Here is a 21827-nt window from a genome sequence, read left to right as displayed (position 1 = left end):
TGGAATTCATTAATTCCAATGCTCTGGACCAACTCATTCTCACCCCTACCACAGGTAGAAACATTAGAAACATGGGGGACTGCTGTTCTACACCAGTAATCAACTCTTCTCTGGTTAGATCTGACCACAAGTTAATCACAGTCAATATCCAAATCCCACCCTCATCCCCCCATGAAGGAAACCACAGTGAAAAACTTCTCCAAATATAATTTAGAGCTTCTAAAGACAGAAGTATCTAACTTCACATCATCCATGCAAATGGGGAAAGCAGGTATGGCCACAGAATCATACACCAAGTCACTGTATGAGCATTTACACATGTGCATGGATCAGGCCATACCAAACAGAACCAAGATCATGTCTTCCAAGAAAAGAAAGCCAAAGTGGGGGTCCCCTGCCATTATCAAACTCTACAACAGAAGAAAAAAAACTGTTGCAGAAAAAGGCAAAGTCCTAAGTCTGGAAAAATTCCCTAGTAAGTCTCAGCAAAAAACTGAGATCCCTCATCAAATTCTCCACTGCTAGTTAAGAAAACAAAATTGCAACAGATGATAAAGATAAACAAAATGCATTCTTTAGTTATGTCAAGAATCTGCATAACAACACGCAGAGGTGTTCTGAGCTACTGCACAATGGCACCAGTTATACTGAACCAACAGATATTGCCAATATCTTGGCCAACAGGTTTAGTGCAAACTTTACCCCCCACCCCCTAAAGGACCCATCCCAGTATCTGAGGAATGTCAAATCCCTAGTATCATGGCAGCACAGGTAGAAGCCACACTATTCAAAGCCAAAAATACAGCTTTCTTGGGTCCTGATAATATACCTGACTGTGTTCTACATGAATTGCAAAGGGAACTGGCACTACATATGAGTGCGCTGTTCAGTCATCACATCACTTCAGGCTTTGTTCCCACTGAATGGTGCATCACTACGGTCATTCCACTCCACAAAATTCGAGCAGCTATTGACCCAGGAAACTACTGACCCATCAGCCTGAGCAGCCTCTACCGACCCATCAGCCTGAGCAGCCTGATCTGTAAGGCCATGGAGTGCCTCATTATGGACCTCATAAATAGGGATATAGGGAACCTTCAAACCCTGGCCCCATCACAGTTTGGGTTTGTGAAGGGCAGATCATATCTGCTCAACCTGATAGACTTCTTTGAATCTGTCAACAGAGCGCTCAATGAAGGCAAGGTAGTCCATACAGCCTGCTTCAATCTGGCCAAGGCCTTCAACACCACCCCCCACTCAGGGATCATTTACAGACTCACTAACCTTGGAATTAACCCATACATCATAAGATGGGTTGCCAACTGGCTCACGGACATAACCCGCATGGGGAAAGTAGCGTACTTCAAATCTGACTACCGGGCACTCACAAGTGGAGTCCTACAGGGATCTGTCCTAGGTCCTTTCCTGTTTGGTATCTACTTCTCTGAAGTTCAGGCCAACACCAAAGGACTCTGGTTGACCAAATTCATGGATGACTGCAAGCTGGGAGCTATTATTGATTCTCGGGCTGATATGGACATCCTACAAAAAAGCCTCACATACACCAATGACTGGTGCCAGAACCATGGTCTTAAGCTCAATGCTAAAAAGTGCATCGTCATCCCCTTCAGGAAAAACATGGTGCCCACAAACTACCACATCGACGGTAGCCCTCTCAACTCCCAAGGAGTAATAAGAGATCTTGTGACACAAGTAGATAATAGTCATTTGCCAAAAACAGATTCAGTTCTGATATGCTCAATGTAAGATATATATTTTTAATTTTACTACTTTTTTAATTACCTCTCTTAAACCATTTTCAGACTTTCTTAGCACTCTGCAATTTTCCTTAATCTTTATAGGTAAGCAATAGACTAGCTGGCCTTGTGGGTCATTTTAAACCTAGCCAATTTTTCCAAGGTGAGAAACATGCCTTATACTTTGTGCCCATGAGGTCAACACCCTAATCATTATGTTAGCCCCTCAATATTCAAAGCAAACACCCAGCCGATCCTTAGGAATCAATAAGCACTATTCCATTTTTTTTATTTTGCTGCTTGATAGCTTCATTGATAGACAACTTTTAATATAAATTTAATATTTTCATTTTCTGATATATTTCCATACTTTGTGATTACTTCTTTGCTTATATTTCCATACTTTGTGATTACTTCTTTGCTTACACCATGTCTGAGGCACCCTTATTCAGCTGCATCACTGTTCCTACACAATCAGCTTAAACAATCTCAGATGTATTTAAAGGGGAAAAAAGTGTATACTTACTTGTTACAACAAAAGGACAGGGCCTCAGAGAATATCCTGATATAAAGCCAGATTGAGCTGCTTTGCTAGATACGCTTCCTGAGTAAAGTCCGCAGTAATAACTGAAATAAATTAATTAAGGAAACACATTATTGCCAAGTACAACACACTGAAAAGTGCACAGCATCTTTATATTTGCTAGGAATAAGTATTTAACATTACTTATATTCATAAGAACATACACACACACACACACACACACACACACACACACACACACACACACACACACACACACACACACACAGAAAATGCAGCTAGTAATCTATATTTTTGATTTGTTTTGAATAGACCATATCAGGAAATATACTTTCAGCAGCGATTATGATGATCCACTTCCATTATTTGGAACACCTCACTTCTTGACTGTGATGCTAAGTTCTGTAAGCTGAAAACCTACTGCTGTTTGTTAAATTTGAGAGCACAGTTCTTCAACAAAAAGATAAAAGATGCATCATGATCTTACTGAAGAACAGTGTTTTTACTGACCTGATACAGAACCTGTATCCTTGGAGTGGAAAACCAGCTGCGATATAAAGTGGTTTTGCTGTTCTGGCACTTATTTCAACTAATCACAAGGAGATTGGATTTCAGCTACTGGAAATAATTAAGTTAAACAATCATTTTTGGAATATGTTCTGATGAGTTCCTGGTTTATGTGTTTGAAGGATCAAAGCACTCAAAAGCTTTAATAAAAAATGGTTAAGCTAAAAGTGAATGGAGGAATCTTCATGTAGATTTACTTGTTAGCAGTTTTTTTCTGTTTGGCTCCCAAAATATGAGGGTCATTAATAAGAATACAGCTTTCCAATGACTCATTTATTACTATACAGTTGCTTCTGTTAAACAGGAAGATCTTCACAGTTTCTAAACTGTGACATCAAGGTGGCAATCAATTGGAAAGGAAAAAGGCTACATCAATGCTGGTCCTACATATTCCAGACTTTAAGATAGTATCAGTCAAGCTTACTAGCTTCAAGAAGCACATAATCAAAGAAGTGAGGAACTTTCTGTGTCATTCAGGTAGAGGGGAATATGTGTAAGAGGTCCAGGCTGATATAAAAATGCCAAGATTTTGGCCAGATTAACACAGTCAAACATTCAATCTACAAAGATTCTGTGGAAACAGCTAGATAATGTCAAGAAAGTCAGTACTGTAGAGGAAATATGTAGTCCCATTTGTAATTAATACATGGATCAGTCTTATGGAGTGCCCACCAGAAAGCAGCCATAATTTAGATAATAAGACAGCAGCAGAAACTTGGTTATAGTGCTTAGCATAAGAGATATAAATGTTCACCCACTTTTAAAACAATAGCAATGCACAAAGGTAAAACAGAAGCAGATTTAGTGCAAGTTTAAGTTGTTGGTAATTAGTTGTGTGTATATAGTTGCAGAAGAAAACAACATTGTAAAACTTATTAGATATAAAAGTGCAAGATATCAACATGGTTACGTCAAGGTTATAACAGCAACTTGGGTTTATTGGAAGCGGGTGAAATTACCCAATATTGCAAGGTGTGGTAAAAGATGCATTAACTTTGCAGTAATCATAGTTTGAATGATCAACAAATGTATGTGACAGAATGAATTAGAGGTGGAGGATTTTTGGTCACATGACTTATTCATGTAATTGTAGGTACTTTTTTAATGAAGCAGTGATGGGTACAGTGGGGTGAGACATCATAGAAAAATGTCACTTGCTTGACACTTTTGTGTAGTTTCAGTCACACAGATGAGCTATCATCTATATGCTCATGTGAGGCCATTGTTCCAAATACTTATCTGCTAAAACTGTCCTGCATATAGATTATGGACTGAAAAAAAAAGTTATGAGTTTGTTAGATAGAACTAAATGGATCAGCTGACTAAATGAAGCATTTCAGAGTGCAGCTTTGTTAGGCAAGAGGAAAACATTTCTGACAGTCACCAGCAGAGGGTTGTCCATCAATAGAATGAACAACTGAGAATATTTCAAGTGTCAGAAGGAAAGAGCTAAACAGCCAGGAACAATTGTACACGCCTTTGTTCTAAATGACCCTGATTTTGTAGAACTTTCTTGATTTTTCCTCATATTTTCATTGCATCTCTTGTAAACTGTTTGATTTTCTTTTACATAATAAGAATTAGTCAGTGAATAATGACAGAGATTAGAGTATCATATTTCTTACTGTTCAGAAAATGTCTGCTGATGCAAAACTTAACACTGTATAAACTTTTTAAGTTAATAAGATAATATTTAAAAATTTGCACCCCGTCCCATTAGTTTGAGCTTTGTCCCTGATCCCTGTGTTAAAAAAGTTTGAGAACTATGTCCTACGGTACTGTCTTTTAGATGAGATGCTAAAATCAGGTCCCATCTGCTTGGGTTAGTAGTATATCATGCAAATGTAAAAGATCCTGTGTCACTCACTGAAAAAAGACTAGCAAAAGGGATCCAGTATCTGCCTGCCTGGGATGATATGATCGACAGACCTTGATGCTTTGCCAGAGATGGCCTGAATCTGTCATCCCTGGGATTCCAGATACTGGCAAAGGCTTTTGCCACCCCTAGAGTGCCATTTTAGGCAATGCCCTGATGACAAATTTACCACCATAACAACTGCTAGCAAACTCAACCTAAGGGTTATTCTACTCAACGCTAGAAGCCTAAACCTCAAAATGCACTTGCTCGAGTCACTTTTTAAACTGGAGAACATTGACCTCTGTGCTGTAATAGAGACTTGGTTCAAGGCTTCAGAGAGCACCCCAGTGCTACCAGGCTACATTGCATATCACACCTTTTGGCCCCTAAACCTGGACCAAAGCCCTAAAGGATGTATAGACCATAGCCCCAAAGGTTGTGGTGTATCCATCTTCATAAAGGATACACACACCTCCAGACTGGTTGCCGAACATAATGCATCAGAGATACTACAGGTACAACTAACACTGGATAAAACTGCAATCCAGGTTGTAGCCTGCTATAGATCCCCCACAATGTCCCAAGACTCCCACTCCGCATTCCTGAACAGTCTGGAAAGCATTAGGGTTCAACCCAATAACCTTATACTGAGAGACTTTAACTACTCCTCCATCATCTGGGAAAATTACTCCTGTTCCATCTCATTTGCCGAACGATTTCTGGAATGTATTAATTCTAATGCCCTGGATCAACTCATTCTCATCCCTACTATAGGTAGAAACATTCTAACCATGGGAGACCAATGCTCTAAACCAGTAATCAACTCCTCCCTGGTTAGATCTGACCACAGATTAATCACAGTCGATATCCACATCCCACCCTCACCTTCCATGAAAGAAACCACAGTGAAAAGTTCTACAAACCCAACTTTGGGCTTCTAAAGACAGAAGTGTCAAACTTTACCCAATCCATGCAAATGGGGAAAGGATGTATGGCCGCTGAATCATACATCAAGGTACTGAATGAACATTTACACAGGTACATGGATCAGGCCATACCAAACAGAACCAAAATCATGTCCTCCAAGAAAAGGAAGCCAATCTAGGGGTCCTCTGCCACAAACTCTACAACAGAAAAAAAAAACTGTTGCAGAAAAGGGCAAAGTACCAAGACTGGAAAAATTCCCTTGTATGTCTCAGTAAAAAACTGAGATCCCTCATCAAATCCTCCAAAGCTAGTTATGAAAACAAAATTGCAACAGATGCCAAAGATAACCAGAAGGCATTCTTTAGTTATGTCATGAATCTGCATAACAATATGCAGAGGTGCTCTGAGCTACTGCATAATGCCACCACTTATACTGAACCAACAGATATTGCCAATATCTTGGCCGACAGGTTTAGTGCAAACTTCACCACCCCACCCCCTAAAGGGCCCATCCCAATAGCTGAGGAATGCCAAATCCCTAAAATCATGGTGGCACAGGTAGAAGCCACACTATCCAAAGCCAAAAATATAGCTTTCATGGGACCTGATAATATACCTGGCTGTGTTCTACACCAATTACAAAGAGAAATGGCACCACACCTGAGTGCCCTGTTCAACCATAGCCTCACTTCAGGCTTTGTTCCTACTGAATGGTGCACAGCTACAGTCATGCCACTCCATAAAGAGTGAGCGACTACTGACCCTGGAAACTACCACCCCATCAACCTGATGAGCCTGATCTGTAAGGCCATGGAATGCATCATTATGGACCTCATAAACAGGGATATAGGGAACCTTCATAGGTTCATAGGTAGGTACTAGGCTATTGGCACTAGGGCCTATATAAGCCTAGCCAAAAACGTACCCTGGCTTTCACCACCCAAGAAATTATTTTCATGTGCCCCTGTTGCACATAGCCACAGAGGTGATCTCCAGGGAGAATTTCAAACCCTGGACCCCTCATAGTTTGGGTTTGTGAAGGGCAGATGATGTCTGCTCAGCCTGAGAGACTTCTTCGAATTTGTCACCAGAGCAGTCAATGAAGGCAAGGTAGTCCATAGAGCCTACCTCGATCTGGCCGAGGCTTTCAACACCATCCCCCACTCAGGGATCATTGACAAACTCACTAACCTTGGAATTAACCTGTACATCATAAGATGGGTTGCCAACTGGCTCAGGGGCAGAACCCATACAGTGAAAGTAGCAGACTCCAAATCTGTCTACTGGGCAGTCACAAGTGGAGTTCCACAGGGACCGGTCTTGGATCCTCTCCTGTTTGGTATCTACTTCTATGAAGTTTAGGCCAACAAAAAGGACTCTGTTTGACCAAATTCATGGATGACTGCAAGCTGGGAGCTATTATTGCTTCTCAGGCTGATGTGGACATCATGCAAAAAGGCCTCAAAGACACCAACAACTGGTGCCAGAACCATGGTCTTAAGCTCAATGCTAAAAAGTGCATTGTCATCCCCTTCAGGAAAAACATGGTGCCCATGAACTACCACATCAATGGTAGCCCTCTCAACTCCCAAGGAGTAATAAGAGACCTAGGGACCCAAGTAGATAGCAACCTCTCCTTCGACAACTATGTTGCCACTGTAGTTAGAAAATCCTTCTATGTAGCACACCTTATTACAAAAGTTTTCTCATCCAGGAAGAAAGAAATCATAATCCCTCTCTACTCATCACTCATTAGACCCATTATAGATTACAATTTCCCATTTGGCATGTACCTCACTAGAGACCTGAAACAACTGGAGAGGCCACAAAAATTCCTCCCAAAGAGGATCCTAGGACTCAAAAACATGCCCTGTACAGACAGACTCAAAAAAGCTCCAGCTATATTCCATCTCATATCACCTACTTAGAGGCAATCTCTGCCTGGCATACAAAGCCATGCCTGACCCAGTTTTGCTAGACATGCTTCATCTGAAAAAGTCTCAATCACTCTGCACCACACACTCCAAAGACCTCAACCTAATCACCACATTAAACAGAACCCACTGGTGGGACAGGTTCCTAACCCAGAGACTTCCCATACTCTAGAATAAATTCCCCATTCATGTCAAGCGGAGCACTTCACTAGCCCTCTTCAAGAAAAATCATGACAAGTGGATGGGTAGCAGGAAATTCACCCTGGGGATCACTTCAATAGCATTGCTCAATATGGGCACAAGGAGTTAATGTCCGGTAACAGGACGACCGGGGATTTTCTCTGGCTAGGCTTGTGTTGGCTCCATTGTCATTAGCCTAGTACTCATCTGTGAACCTAATATGCCAAATGTTATTTTAAATATGAAAAAAAAATAAATAAACAGGAAAATCACATGACAAACACAGATCATACAGAAGAAATGACAGAAAAACTGAATATGAGCCAAATTCATTAAAATAACAGCAGTTAATGCAAATTACATTTTCGCCTTCCCTAGCCATTATTCCACAACTACATGTTCAACTTCCTCAGAATGCTTGAATTGTCCCACTGATTATTGTATATCGTATGGGAACAAGATCTCTTCCTGATATATACAAAGAGCTAAATAAAATTCTGTCAAGACCCTCAGTTTGTGCCCATGATAGAGTGTTATGATGATCATGGAAAACAGTTGTAAAGAAACATCCATAGATGATAAGTGTGAAAATAAAGGTAATCCAGAGGGATTGAGTGAAGTCTGGTATCCCACCTGTTACTCACAGGTTGACAGGACTAACAAGAAACACAGTACAGAGGATTAGTCCAGATGAAATCACTTTAGATAGCAGATCTAAAAGACTCTGTCTCTGATACCCTCCCTGTGGGATGACTAAGGACACCTTGTTAAAGTTTCCAGTAGTTTATTCAGTTAAGTAGGTAGAATGGACAAGTGTTCTTGTTCTAAATAATACATGTGTGTAAGCTGGTTTAACCACATCCCACAAATTTTGTAATCTTGCTAGTGGAAAGAAAACATTGGAGATTGTCTAAGGAACATCACAACCAAAACAGCAGAAAGACAATGCAAAAGGGGCAACTAACTGGTTGCAAAGATTGCAAAATCAGAAAATAGTAGTTGTATTTATATAATTTATGTTATACACAACTGTATTAAATATGTATTGATAATTGTATTAAAAATACTGGACCACAGCTGTACGACTATTTTCACTGGTGCCTGGTCTACCACATGCCCCCTTTCAGCTCAATGAAAACAAATATGAGCTCATCCCTATCTTTTAGCAATATATGAGACTTAGGGACCACAGTAAAACAGACAGACTTCTGATTGGATGCTGGCTGCAATGGGTGGGATGGTGTAAAACCTGTATTGTGTGCTTGCTGCTGGCCTTAGATGTGAACTACTTGAAGTTAATAGAGGAACCATGCAGTTACTTTCTCCACTGTTTCAAGTTTTCAATGGAGCTTTTGTTTTTTATTTTATTTTTTATTTCTGTTTTTATTACTTTTTGTGGGGCTGGGTAAAATAGAAAATCCAATTCTGACTGGTTCTTCTGAGACTTCTTCCTTAGGTATCAAGCAACATCAGTAAAGTTAGGCAGCAGTAGTTTCATCATAGTTCTCAAACTATTCCTAATTTCACAGAATGTCCCTCATTTTTTGTCATATTTGTGTATTCCTTCCTCACAATCAATGCATTTTTTATTTCCAGGAAAATTGTCACATTCTGTACTGTAGTCACCAAATAATGACATAGATCTGAGTTTCAGAAAAATGCAACTTTTTATTTATAGGAGACAGAATGGGATAAACAAAAATCTGTCCCTGATGTTGATGCTTTTTGTCCTTTACTATTTTTATTTTATCAGGTACAAGAGCTCAGCATCTAACTTTTCCTAGTTTTGAGGATGTCCTTGATTTTCCCTTGTATCTGTTTGGTGTGTACTTTACTGTTTAGAGTTTAATTTGTAGTTCTCTGGCAAATTGCTAAGGCAGTCCTCTGTTGAAATGTCAGCACTTGAAATGCAGAGTGATAACACATGGAGTAAAAAATATCAAAAATGCAGGAGACTAGGGATTCTCAAACATCTATCTTCTCTTTCAAACGTTTTTAGCAGTAGGACACACCCCTCTGCATTTCCTGATGTGGGGAACCCCCAAACTTATATATATTATTTCCAGGATTACCATACCACAGAATAAAGGGAATATTCCCAGAAAAGGCCATTTCAGACATAATATATGCAAGTCCGTATTTTTGGCAATTCAGTCTCTGTGTTTTGGAACTTGCTCCAGAAGGTCCTGACATTCCAAATAGTTGCCTGTTAAGGCCTTACCGCAGGGTGGAAAGAGTGGCTTTGCCTACTTTTTCAATATAGAATAAAGGAAGAAGTTTTCTGTCTGTGATGAACACCTTGATGATGGAGGTGTGTCATAATGATGAGACAGATTGCAGGTAAAGAAACTGCATCAAAATGGAGTTAGGGATACCTGATTTTGTGTTTGGTGATGCACTTGATGTCATTAGGTCTGCCCAGACAGGGCATATCAAAAAATCCCCTGGCGTGATTGACCAGCATATGTAATGCTGCAGGATGTTCAGCTCTACTTCCTTACCCAATCCATCATTAGGTTGGTGGCAGCCCAAGTGGATAGTACCAGGGATGATGAAGGAAAAATTGTTGTGCAGTTGAGCACCTGATGGTCAGCTGAGGGGCATGCAAATGGGTTATAAAAAGAGAAATGCAAGATGACACAAAATTTGCTATTCTTGCGACTTTCTAAGTATATGAGAATAGCATTTAAAATCTCTCTCTCTGATTTTGGGCCTTTGTTTCCCATTGTTTTTAAATTCTACCAGATACCATAGCTCAATCAGTCTTAGCTGTTCCTGATTTTGTGGAATGTTTCTGATTTTGTCTCATATTTTGGTGCATTTACAAATCAGTTTGTGTTTTTCTCTTCAAGTGAGCATTATGGACTGTACAATGTAGCTGATAAACAATGGCAGACATTTGTGTTTCAGGCTTCATAGTCTTTAGAAATATGTTATTGCTGTGCATGGAGATTTATTTTCATCTTGCAGGTAGGGGGCTACCAAATATGGGCCTCGACCTTGGTTCAAAATGACATAGATACTGTTGTGACAGCAAATGAGCAAAATGCACAATTATTACCATGTAAATCTGTGTTTCAGAAGACATTACAGAAAGCCTACCAAAAGGCAGATGCCCAAGGAAATCTGTTCATTCCAGCACATTCCTAAAAAAACTTTGACTTGAATGTAAGCAATAAAGAACAGTTGGTTGCAAATAGTGTCATGATTTAACAAGAAAAATATGTCAGTATGAAGAAATCATCACAGCCCTTTGCCAAATTATAAGGACATTTCTGATTGCCTCACACAAATGTTATCCCAAATAAGTGAAAGCTCCCAAGTGCAAACAGCATTTGAAAGCAAAATAAATAAAAAAATGTGTTTTTGCAGGAAGTGTCCTCTTGTTCCCTTCATGTGAATGTTGTACAACCATATCCCAAGTATTTGTATATATCAATTACAAGGTGGAGTCATCATGGCAAAGGGGAAATCATTCATACACAGGTAACCTGACCTCCCATGGAAAGCCCAGCAATTGCAAACTAATGATTTTTACAAATATATGTCAGTCACCAGTGCTTCACCTGGCTCCCCTTTGCAGTTCTGAATCTGTTAGAAAAGGGAATGGGGGCACGCGATCTTTTGTCCTACCCTGATAATCTAATGAAGACATAGGACCATTTTTCAATTTTCCTGTAGAATACATTTTCCTCAAAATGGCATGGTATTCAAAAAAATCAAAATTACATTAGACAGTCAACAAAAGAAAAAGATGCAGAAGTATAAAATAAACAGTTGTGTTTATTAGATATGGATTTCCCTTTATCATAGAAGCTATAAACAGTCTCACCGTTAATTTCTGTGAAAAAGCAAGACCCTGAAAATTCAGAAATTAAAGTCATAACATCTTTCTCAAAAGAAAGGGGTAGACCAATCTTACTGTTTAAGTAAATAAAGCTACTCAAAAGAATAGTATTAGTCAAATAAACATTATTTCTAAATGACAAGGAAACAGATCCAAGAAGTAACAAATGGTCATCAACTGTTTTGCACAAGAAATATTTCTTGTTAGTCTTGAGACTTGGTTTTCTCAAGTGAATATTAGGAAGCTTTGTTATTCTATGTGTAGAATTTTTGGATTGATTTTTTTACTATTGTTTTTCTACAGCCTGAGATCTCTTTTCTCTTATGCACATTAAAATTCAAGCTTATAAGTAGTTTATTTAATTTTTTTTTAGAATATGAATTTAAACTTATAATCGATAAATGTTAATGGTTTTTCTAACTCCAGTGATAGGGCAAAACTTTTAAAATATTTAGAACTTAATAAACCAAATGTTACATTCCTTTAGAAGATGCATTTTTCTTCAGAGACAGATAATTAATTTTGAAAATTTAATAAGTACACAACTGTAGCACATTCTTGCTATAAATCTAAAAAAAGAGGAGTAACTATTTTATGGGACAAAAAGGGATTCACTTACCTCAGATTATATCTAGATATGAAGAAAATGAGGGTTTATTCACTATGATTATCATAAACATACTGTGATAGAAGTTGGACTTTGGTTAACTTATATTGGTTCCAGGAATTAGAGTCAAATTAGCCCATAAACATCTTTACTATATATTATGCAATGACCCCCCATTAATATTCAAAAACGTGCACGCTGATTGGTCAGCGTGCACGTTGTAAATCAGAGTTATAGTAATGGAAAAAGGTCCGGTCACCCGGACTTTTTCCATTACTATAACTCTTTTTTTACAGCAACAGAGAACGCAAGATCTCCATTGCTTCACACTGACTTGCTATGTTAAACTTGTTTAGCATAGCGAGACAGCGTTAAATAAAGTAATGGAGATTCTCCGTTGCTTTTTTTAAAGCTGTCTCGCTAAGTTAAACCCATTTAACATAGTGAAACAGTTTGTAAAAAGCTACGGAGATCTTGCTTTCTCCATTGCTTTTGCCCACAGCTCTGATGTACTGCATAGGCATACGCATGTGCAGTACATCAGAACTGCCGCAGAATACCAGACAGCTGCGGAAGGGCAGCAAGGAGGCATTATACAATGCCATTATTTAAGAAAAATAATTCTTTTTTTTCTTAAATAATGTCATTGTATAATAGCAATAACCCACTTCTGGGTGTGGGTAATGCTGGATTTACCCACAATTTCTTTGTTTGGCCACTCGTGTTTCGCCCTCGTGACCAAACCACACCAACCGTGGGTAAATCCTGCATTACTCACACCCAGGTGTGCGCTATTGCTATAATAACTAATTACAAGGGAAATTTACTCTGAGGAGGTAATCTTAATTGTCTGTTAGATATTTTTGAAACTACGTCAGATAGAAAATTTAAATTACTTCCTATTGCTAAATCATTAATTAAATGGAAAGAATCTTTTAATTAAAAAAAATATATTTTACTTTAAGGAAATAAAAATCTCTAGAATAATACTTTCAAATATAGAAGTCAAGTAAGAATTGATAAAATATTAACATCATAATAAAACACCAAGATTAATAAACTTTAATATAATTCCTTGTCCCTTTTCAGATCATAATACATTAGCTTTAAGAATAGAAATCAATTTTAAAATATTAAGTTTTATCAATAGAATCTTAGCATATGTCACTAAAATGAAAGAATATAAAACATGGTTATTGAAGGAGATAAATAATGTTCTACTATTAAATGATACTCCTGATTCTAACTTAACAATGGCATGGGACTCATTTGCATCACATATTTATGGTAGAACTATTTTTGGTACAAACATAATGTAAAATAATGGAATATAGAATTGTTAGGGCAGGAGGTGTGCAGGCAACTGTGGCAGGCTTGTATGCAGATGCACTGGTTACTTTGGGTGGCTGTGGTGATGCTGCTGTAGCTGCTGCTGCCAACTGCGGGGTGAATGTTAGGTCTTGCCTGTGGGATGTTTGCTGTGCTGCTGCCTATAATAGTAAAAGAAATGGACAGAAACCAAAAAACAAGCATAAACAAAATAAATGTATGTTAGAGAAATGATTGTGACAAAGGGGATGGATTTGGAGAAATGGAAACACAAGGAAAATTATTTTCTAAACTATGTTGATGATTCAATAAAGCACACTACTGCTTTAATCATAGTACTTAAACATAATCATATCACCATGTCTGTTTCTATATAAGACAAGCTGGAGAGGGGCCTAAAATCAAAGGTCATCCTCACATGAATTTGGACAGGCAGAATATTACTGGCAGAAACTATTTAACAAGACCCTGAATGTGTGTTTGTGGATAGAGATGCAATTTGATTTTTGTCAGTACTGTCCATATACAAAATAAATATGCTGACCACATAATATTTTAATCACAGGTAACAGACAAGGGATGGATACTTCTATTATATATTGTGAAATATCCAGCTAACTATTACATATAGAGCTTACATACATGTGTAGTAGTGCAATGATACCACTGGGAGAAAAATGTATACGACATTTTCCATGACAACAGAACTCTTTTGGTGAGATTGAACCCATAGGCATCCTCACAATGGCAGATCACATAGGCGTATTTATTTATTTGTTTGTTTGTTTGCTTATTTATTTATTTGACATTTGTTAACCTGGATGGTCCAACTGGAATAAAGCCCTTTTTCAGCTGGGGCCCAGGGAGAAAAGCTCCAGATTACAATAAGAACATTAACATGATAAAGTAATGTACATGAAAAACATTTGGCAATATATGCAATAATAGTAAAATTACCCCTTGTTAGTAAAAATAACAACGAGACAGACAGTGAGGATAAATGGTAATAGAAGGGAAAGGAAGAAAAAATAATAGTAGAAGTCGTGTCAGGGCTAATTGAAGACAAATCTGAATAAAGAAAGGGGGTAGGGGAGAAGAAAGAAGAGTGAGTAGGGAGAAAGTCGTGATGGATTAGGGTAAGGTACAGGTGGGATGATTGCAGAAACAAGACCAAGTGCTCTTTAGATGTAATTTGAGTGTTTTCTTAAATTCTTGGACATTAGAAATAATGCTGAGGAGCAACGGAAGTTTGTTCCATTGGGTGGCAGGAGAATAGCTATAATGATTCTGTCCAATGACGATCCACATGTCCACCTATACAGGGGGTGTATGCAGAAATGCACTTTTAACATTGCACAGTCAAAGTGCTGAATTTGACTTATGTAGTATTGACAGATGGTGTACTACATGTAAAATGTGTTTTTTTTAAATACACTCCCATCAACTGTTAGGTGATTTAGTCTGCTCCTGTATATCTGCCTATTCTTTATGATGTCTTCAGGGACAAGAAACATAAAAATTAATAATATAAAATGTGTGGATAGCACATAGTAACAGATTTGTTTAGTTAGTAAAACAAGTCATACTTACAGTACCAAGGTGGTGGCTGCATCTTAACTCCATCCTCCCATTAACAAACGATTGCAATGCTTCATGTCACTATAGTGGTGATGATACTGTTCCACTGTGCATGCAAGTCTAATAGCACTGGAGAAAGCCTTACCCAACTGTTAAAGGCATCACCCTTAATCATTGTCCCACCATAGCCCTCTTCTAGGACCCTGAGGCTGTAGCCTTTATGGAGCATGTCCAGGAAACCCACACCACCTCTGTGCTCCAAACTTTGCACTACCCTCTCCTTCTCCAGCCACAGTGTCTCACCTTAAAGAATCTCAGGGACAAATGGTAGAGAACTGGCATCCAAAACAGTTCTAATGTGTTCCTTCCTCCAAGAAACAATGGTTCCTTATTTGTCCGACAGATGGCAAAGTACTGGAAAATAGGTACCGCATTATTATGGTCATAATGATATTTTAATGTGTGAAACATTACAATCCTCCTTTACTCTGTATCCTTCTGAGACTACATGCTCCACAGTAATTCCTCCCGTAGGTTAATAAAAATGAGAAGACAATTTCCACACCCGTAAACCAATAGATTGATTATGCATGATCTGATCAGATGGCAGATGCTCAGGCATGTGATCAGTTGTTGTTGTTTCTTTCAGCTTATCCCGGTTAGGGGTTGCCACAGCGGAACTCCGGTCCGCTAATGTTTGGTAGTGGATTTTTACGTGCCGAGTTACCAGCCCTGACGCACAACCTTCAACGAAGGCATGCCCATTCACGCATGCCTCCACACAGAAGACGCTCTAGCTGAGAATCGAATGCGACAATGTCTTGCTGTAAGGTGACAACACTACCACAGCACCACTACCGTATCATGTATAAATCACGATGATGAGTGGAACAAGATGGCTGCTATACTGTAAACACTGTTACTCCTTGGCTCCTACTAAATCTCAGGGAAATCTCTCCTTTTTGGTATAGAGCTTGATTACTAATTTCAATATCTTCACCAAGCCATGGAAATATCAATAATTTGCTGCATTTCTATCCAAAAAAATAGTTCAATACATCAAAAAAGGTAGATTTGACTGGATTTATTGTTTCCTGACTGTCTGGCTATAGCCACGAGGTATTATCTGTTATTCATTAACTATGATTAGATACAGAGAAGGCCCAAGATGTCTAATGAGGATGCAAATATGGAAACCCAGACAACCAAAACAAAATTCTCATTGGTGGCCTCTCCAGAAAAGGAAATTAATGCACAAAGACCTAGAACAGCTAAAGTGCAGGATTTATCTAAAATGACTAATAAAACAAAATCAGACCTACCAGCAAACCCTGAAGATTTGAAACTAGCTCTACAACCTATACAACAAGCCTTAAAAGATCTCTCCACCCAAGTCCAATCCTTTGGCAGTTCACTTAATCAAATCCTAACCAGAATAGAGAAAATGGAGGTGAAAGTTTTTGCTAACGAATCCAAAATAGAACAAATACAGAATCAGTTCTTAACACCAAGTCTATCCAAGATCTGCAATCAAAAATAACTGGCTTGGAAGCAATATCTAGATGCAACAATCTTATCATTTGAGGTATTCCTGAAAAACATGCTTATCCTTGTCTTATGGAAATAATCAAACAAATTCTAAGTGTCCTTCTAGACGATCAGGATGGGGCCAAGAAAATTACAATAGATAGAGATCATCAGGCGATCCAGGTCCCAGAAACAACAGACAAACCCTGTCAAGATTTTAAACCACCAAAACATTAAAATCCTGTCAGCAGTTAAAAGGAAAACCCCTCTTATTTGGAATGGCTACAAAAACTCCTTCTCACAAGATTTTCCATTACAAATAATACAAACACATCAATCCCTTTCTCCTTTCTGCTCATTCCTGAAACAAAAAAAAAATGAAATTCCAAATGAGAAATCCAAATACTTTAATCTTTCACCACAAGGAAGTTAAATATGCCACTTCAACTGTTAATGAGGCCAAGGCCACCTTCTTATCTGCTTTTGAAGAATTACCTTTCACTGTGGTGGCTGACCGCAGACAAGTTGCAAATCCTGTTTGTGTCTGGCCTCATGTCTTTTGTTCTTAGGTTGTCTTGCTTTATCCAGTCCAGACAAACCTGTGACAACACACTCACCTTAGATGCCATGATAACAATTTCCAACAAAAAACACAATCCTATATTTGCTCTTGCAGTTGATGCCTCCAAAGCTTTTGACAGACTTAACTTAGACTTCTTGCTTTCAGTCTTGCCCTTCTTTGGTTTGCTTCCAAATTTTGTTTATATTGTTAAGACTCTTTATACTAATGCCTATACCACATTCCATATAAATAAATCTCTGTTCAGATTAATATTAAAAATGGAACAAGACACGGTTTTCCTCTATCCCCTTACTTCTTTAACCTATATATTGAACCTTTACTTTGGCTCATTACTCAGAAAACCTTTCACCATATACCATAACACCAGGACTGTCTTATCTGCTTTTGCTAAAGATTTAAATCTTTATTTCCAAGTACTGACATGCCAAAATTCAAAATTCAATTGAATTATTCTCAAAATTTTCCAATTAAAAGTTAAATATTAGCAAATCTGCAATCCTCCCAATTAATTCACCAAATGTTCTCTCTCTCTTTACCCCTGGTCATCTGAAATCAAAATAAAATAATCCTTGAAATACTTAGGAATTTCTTTTCAGCAAGACTCCAAAGCTTTCTACCAAAACAATATCAACAGTCTGTGTGTTACCTTACAACTGAATTGTAACAAATGGAACAATCTTCATTTACCTTTTCTGTCCAAAGTACCAATTGTTAAGATGAATATTTTACCAATGTTACTTTATACCTTTATTACATTGTTAAATAAAAAATCAGAATTCAATACACAGGAGGTTCAGATTCAAAAGTTTACTAGTGTACACCAGGAGGCAAAAAACCATACAAGTACAGAATTTTGTCTGACATGATGCAGGAAGTACAGAATATTTTATAGTGTTTGCATTCAAGTTATGCCCACCTTACTGACGTGGTTAGTCACAAGGCATCTACATCACTTTTACTAACAGTATTCTATTCATCTAATAATGCTGATGCAGTACATTTAAAAAAAAAAACGTTTCCTTTAGATACAATACGGCCTTGCTATCCAGCTGGCCAGTCATAATGTCTTTCTGTAAAGTTACTTCTTAAAGGTCTCATATCAGTTCGAATACAATAGCAGATTCAGACTTTAAATTCACCTCTTTGTTCACTGTTTCACTTTCCCACCAGCTGTGTTCTTATCTTACAGGGACAAATTACTACATCAGGAAAGGAAGATTCAAGGACAAGTTATCTTATCAGGAAGGAGCGGAAGATTTACACATTTTAATTTCCTGACCCAGCAGATAATCACTTATGAAAAGCATAACATTAAGCTTGCTGAGCTGGCAGCTGCCAGGGTCAGGGGTCAAAGCACACTGCAGTTCCAGAAGCTACTTGCATTTACACATGAATTTATCCCTTCTGTTATATGATTAATAGGATAAAATGCATTATAAACTACCTTGCTTTTAAACTAGCATTTCACATATATTTAAATACATATTTTTCTAACATACATCTCAAGTGACAATCCATAATAACTTCTTTAAAAGACTACATTCTATGCTCATGAAATGCATTTGGTCCCCTAAATCAATTAGGACTTCTTACCAAAAACTGATACATATATCCAAATGATAAAGGGAGACTAAATCTTCCTGACTTTAGATTATACTATGATATACGTAATTAATAGAAGTGGAATTATATTAGTATCAAACTATGTCCCAAATAAGAATGCATGGTCCCCTGCTTGGATAGAATTACTTTATAATTATTTAGATCCCTTAACTTTAACCCCAAAGCCCTTCCCTTTCTGAATAAAATGAGTCTTAAAAACTTTAAGCTATACAGTACCCTAAAGTAAAGTATATCAAAGTTACATAAGCTAATTGAATCCTTGAATCTATCCAGCAGTTTTATATTGTTACAATCATTATACCTTAATCCTAATTAAAAACTCAATACCTCTGTGGTAAACTTGAATGACTTCCCTCTATTAAAATCAAGCTGAATATTTGACTTCTACCCTTTCTGAGACCAATCTATCTCAAATCTGAAACTTTCAATAAATCTCACTTGGAACTACATCATCATTTTAAGACAATAAAGGGAACTCTCTTACAAAATTTTACTCAACTCTATCTTGGAAGATAACAACATTAAAAATTGTCAAACTCTCTGGTCTCTGTTGTCTATGAAAAATAAAATGATCTCTAGTACATATAAATTTGCCTCAATTAGATATCAAAACAAGGTTTTCTTTTCAAATTTCTGGATCGACTTGAATTCAGAAAATTCAATCAGTTTAGTAACCTAATCTAGCCATCTAACTTCTAAATCAATACCATTCAAAAAACTCAGTTACACACAACTTATGATTATAAACAATGCTTACCTCACTCCTTACCATTATAAACAAATTCAATTCTGCTCTCTCCCCTTTTGTCCTTACTGTGAACTACAAAGAGTTGATCTCTTACACATTTTCTGGAGCTGTAAATGTTCTTATAAACTTCGGTGCTCCATGAAAGTAGACTCCAAAAGATGGGATATGACAAATTGACCCTCTCATGGGAATTTGCTATACTACACATACCTTCACTGGACCTGATAAGGATACAAACCTACACTTTAATCATTTTATTCACTCTTATGAAAGTTTATATTACATTAAATTGGAAAGATAGATTCTCACTCACTTGGAGAGGGTTAAGCAAATTGCAACTAGTTATTTATCAGCTTATAAATTTTTAATGTTTAAGCAAAATATGCACCTTCATTTAATTGAATAATGGGATATATTATTTGACCTCTTTTTTTCTCTAACTCTCTGGTGTCTAGATATCTTTAACATTGAATAGTTTAAGGAATAGGGCTCCCCTTACCCTCTATGTTTTTTTCTTTCCAGTGTACCCTTCTTACTGATAAGGCCTCTAAATTTGTGTCTATCCTCCTTTATTTAAAATCCTTTTTCTTTACTTGTATCCAAATATATATATTTCGTTTGAAAGTAGTTCTATATTTAGTTTAGTGTCATTAATTGTTTGTTTGTACCTTGCTGGCTTTACTAGTTCATTGTTTCCAGGTGTGCTGGTTAAGAATTGTTGATTCTGGGATTACCATTATACTTTTTATTTCAAACTTTCAATAAAGACTACGGAAAAAAAAGAATTCATGATGATGTTCATCAGGTTTGCTTATCAAGCAAACTGAGTGATTCAGAAACAGTAATGAGATGAGCCCAAATTAACATAATCATTGTGCCCAGAACCACAGTATAAGTGCAATGAAAAGCACAAGTTTACATCGCACTATGGAAGAAAGCAACACTGATTGACATTACACACTCTACCTCCCTCTATCTGGCATTGGTAACCCCTAATGCTGGCTTTTCCTCTGACTTCTCATTTGTCTCAGCTTCCACTGTCTATGGTGCTGGAAACTGCTGGACTTGAATGGGCCACCATGCTGTAACTGCTTCTGAAGTATGATATTGTGTAACATAGTATACATTGTCAGCATTTTGTTATATGTAGAGGGGGTTATATGGCAGGGCATCACCTGATATATCCAGACAGGGAATGCATGACTTCAGCAGGCCAGACACACTCTATAAAGTTTCTAGTTTGTGAAAGTGCACAGTTTTACCCCTGATCAGATTGATTATTTGGATTAGGGTTTCAGGGCATATGCAGCATCACTAATAAGATGCCCCTTTGGGATGTCACTCCTCATAAACTGTTTGAGAAAGTCACATATTCCATATATGGAATGTTAAAACTTGCCTGGGTGGATACACATGCTATAGGTGATACACTGTGCATTACACATCACATACAAATGATGCAGTCATACTTTTGTGGTTCATGAATCTTCTTCCCAGATGACCAGTTGGAGCCTTTATTTCAATGGTGGCATAATGCATGGCCTCAGTATATCACATAACTCCTTCAAGGCATTGGCTCTCTCCTGTGGGGAAATGTGAACCACATATGCTTCCCCACATGCAGAAGAATGGCATCTAGGAAATAATGGAGTACTTTTTTGAGACAGAGAGCTGAGATATACCCAGCGTGCTCCCATTAGGTCACTAAAAGGTCCCTGTAGCTAATATATGTAATGAAACACCAATTCACTTTGGCATCCGTAGAGCTGCAGACAAGGCTGATACATTTCCACAATATCTTGCATGATGTCCCTGTTCATTGTGTAATAGTTCCACTATGGTGTTTTCATGGCAGGCATGAAAAGTTAAATATGGATGAATGACTCATGCTGCTTGCACTAGAGGAAAGGTTTCTTTCTGTGCTGGAGTATCAGTAGTGAGAGAGTCAAATCAAAAATGTGATGCACCTTTACAATGGTGGCATTAAGGTAAATAGTTAAGATTAACGTGTCCACCGCTTCCCATATTGGTCATGGGTTTAGGGCACTCATATATCAAATTACTCTGATCTCCCCAAAGAAAAAATCAAAACAAGATTTGCATTGTGTAGACTACAGGTCAAACACTATCAATTTCACAACTTTGTCAGCATGTACTGCTGATTCACCCCAAGTTTCATACCCCAGTCCATAAACCCATTTAGTCTCTTACAAATAGA

This window comes from Protopterus annectens, chromosome 2.part1 (assembly GCF_019279795.1).
Source record: "Protopterus annectens isolate FY-2018-M chromosome 2.part1, PAN1.0, whole genome shotgun sequence".
Classification (NCBI taxonomy): domain Eukaryota; kingdom Metazoa; phylum Chordata; order Ceratodontiformes; family Protopteridae; genus Protopterus; species Protopterus annectens.
The sequence above is the reverse complement of the archived record's forward strand: the minus strand, read 5'-3'. Positions refer to the sequence as shown.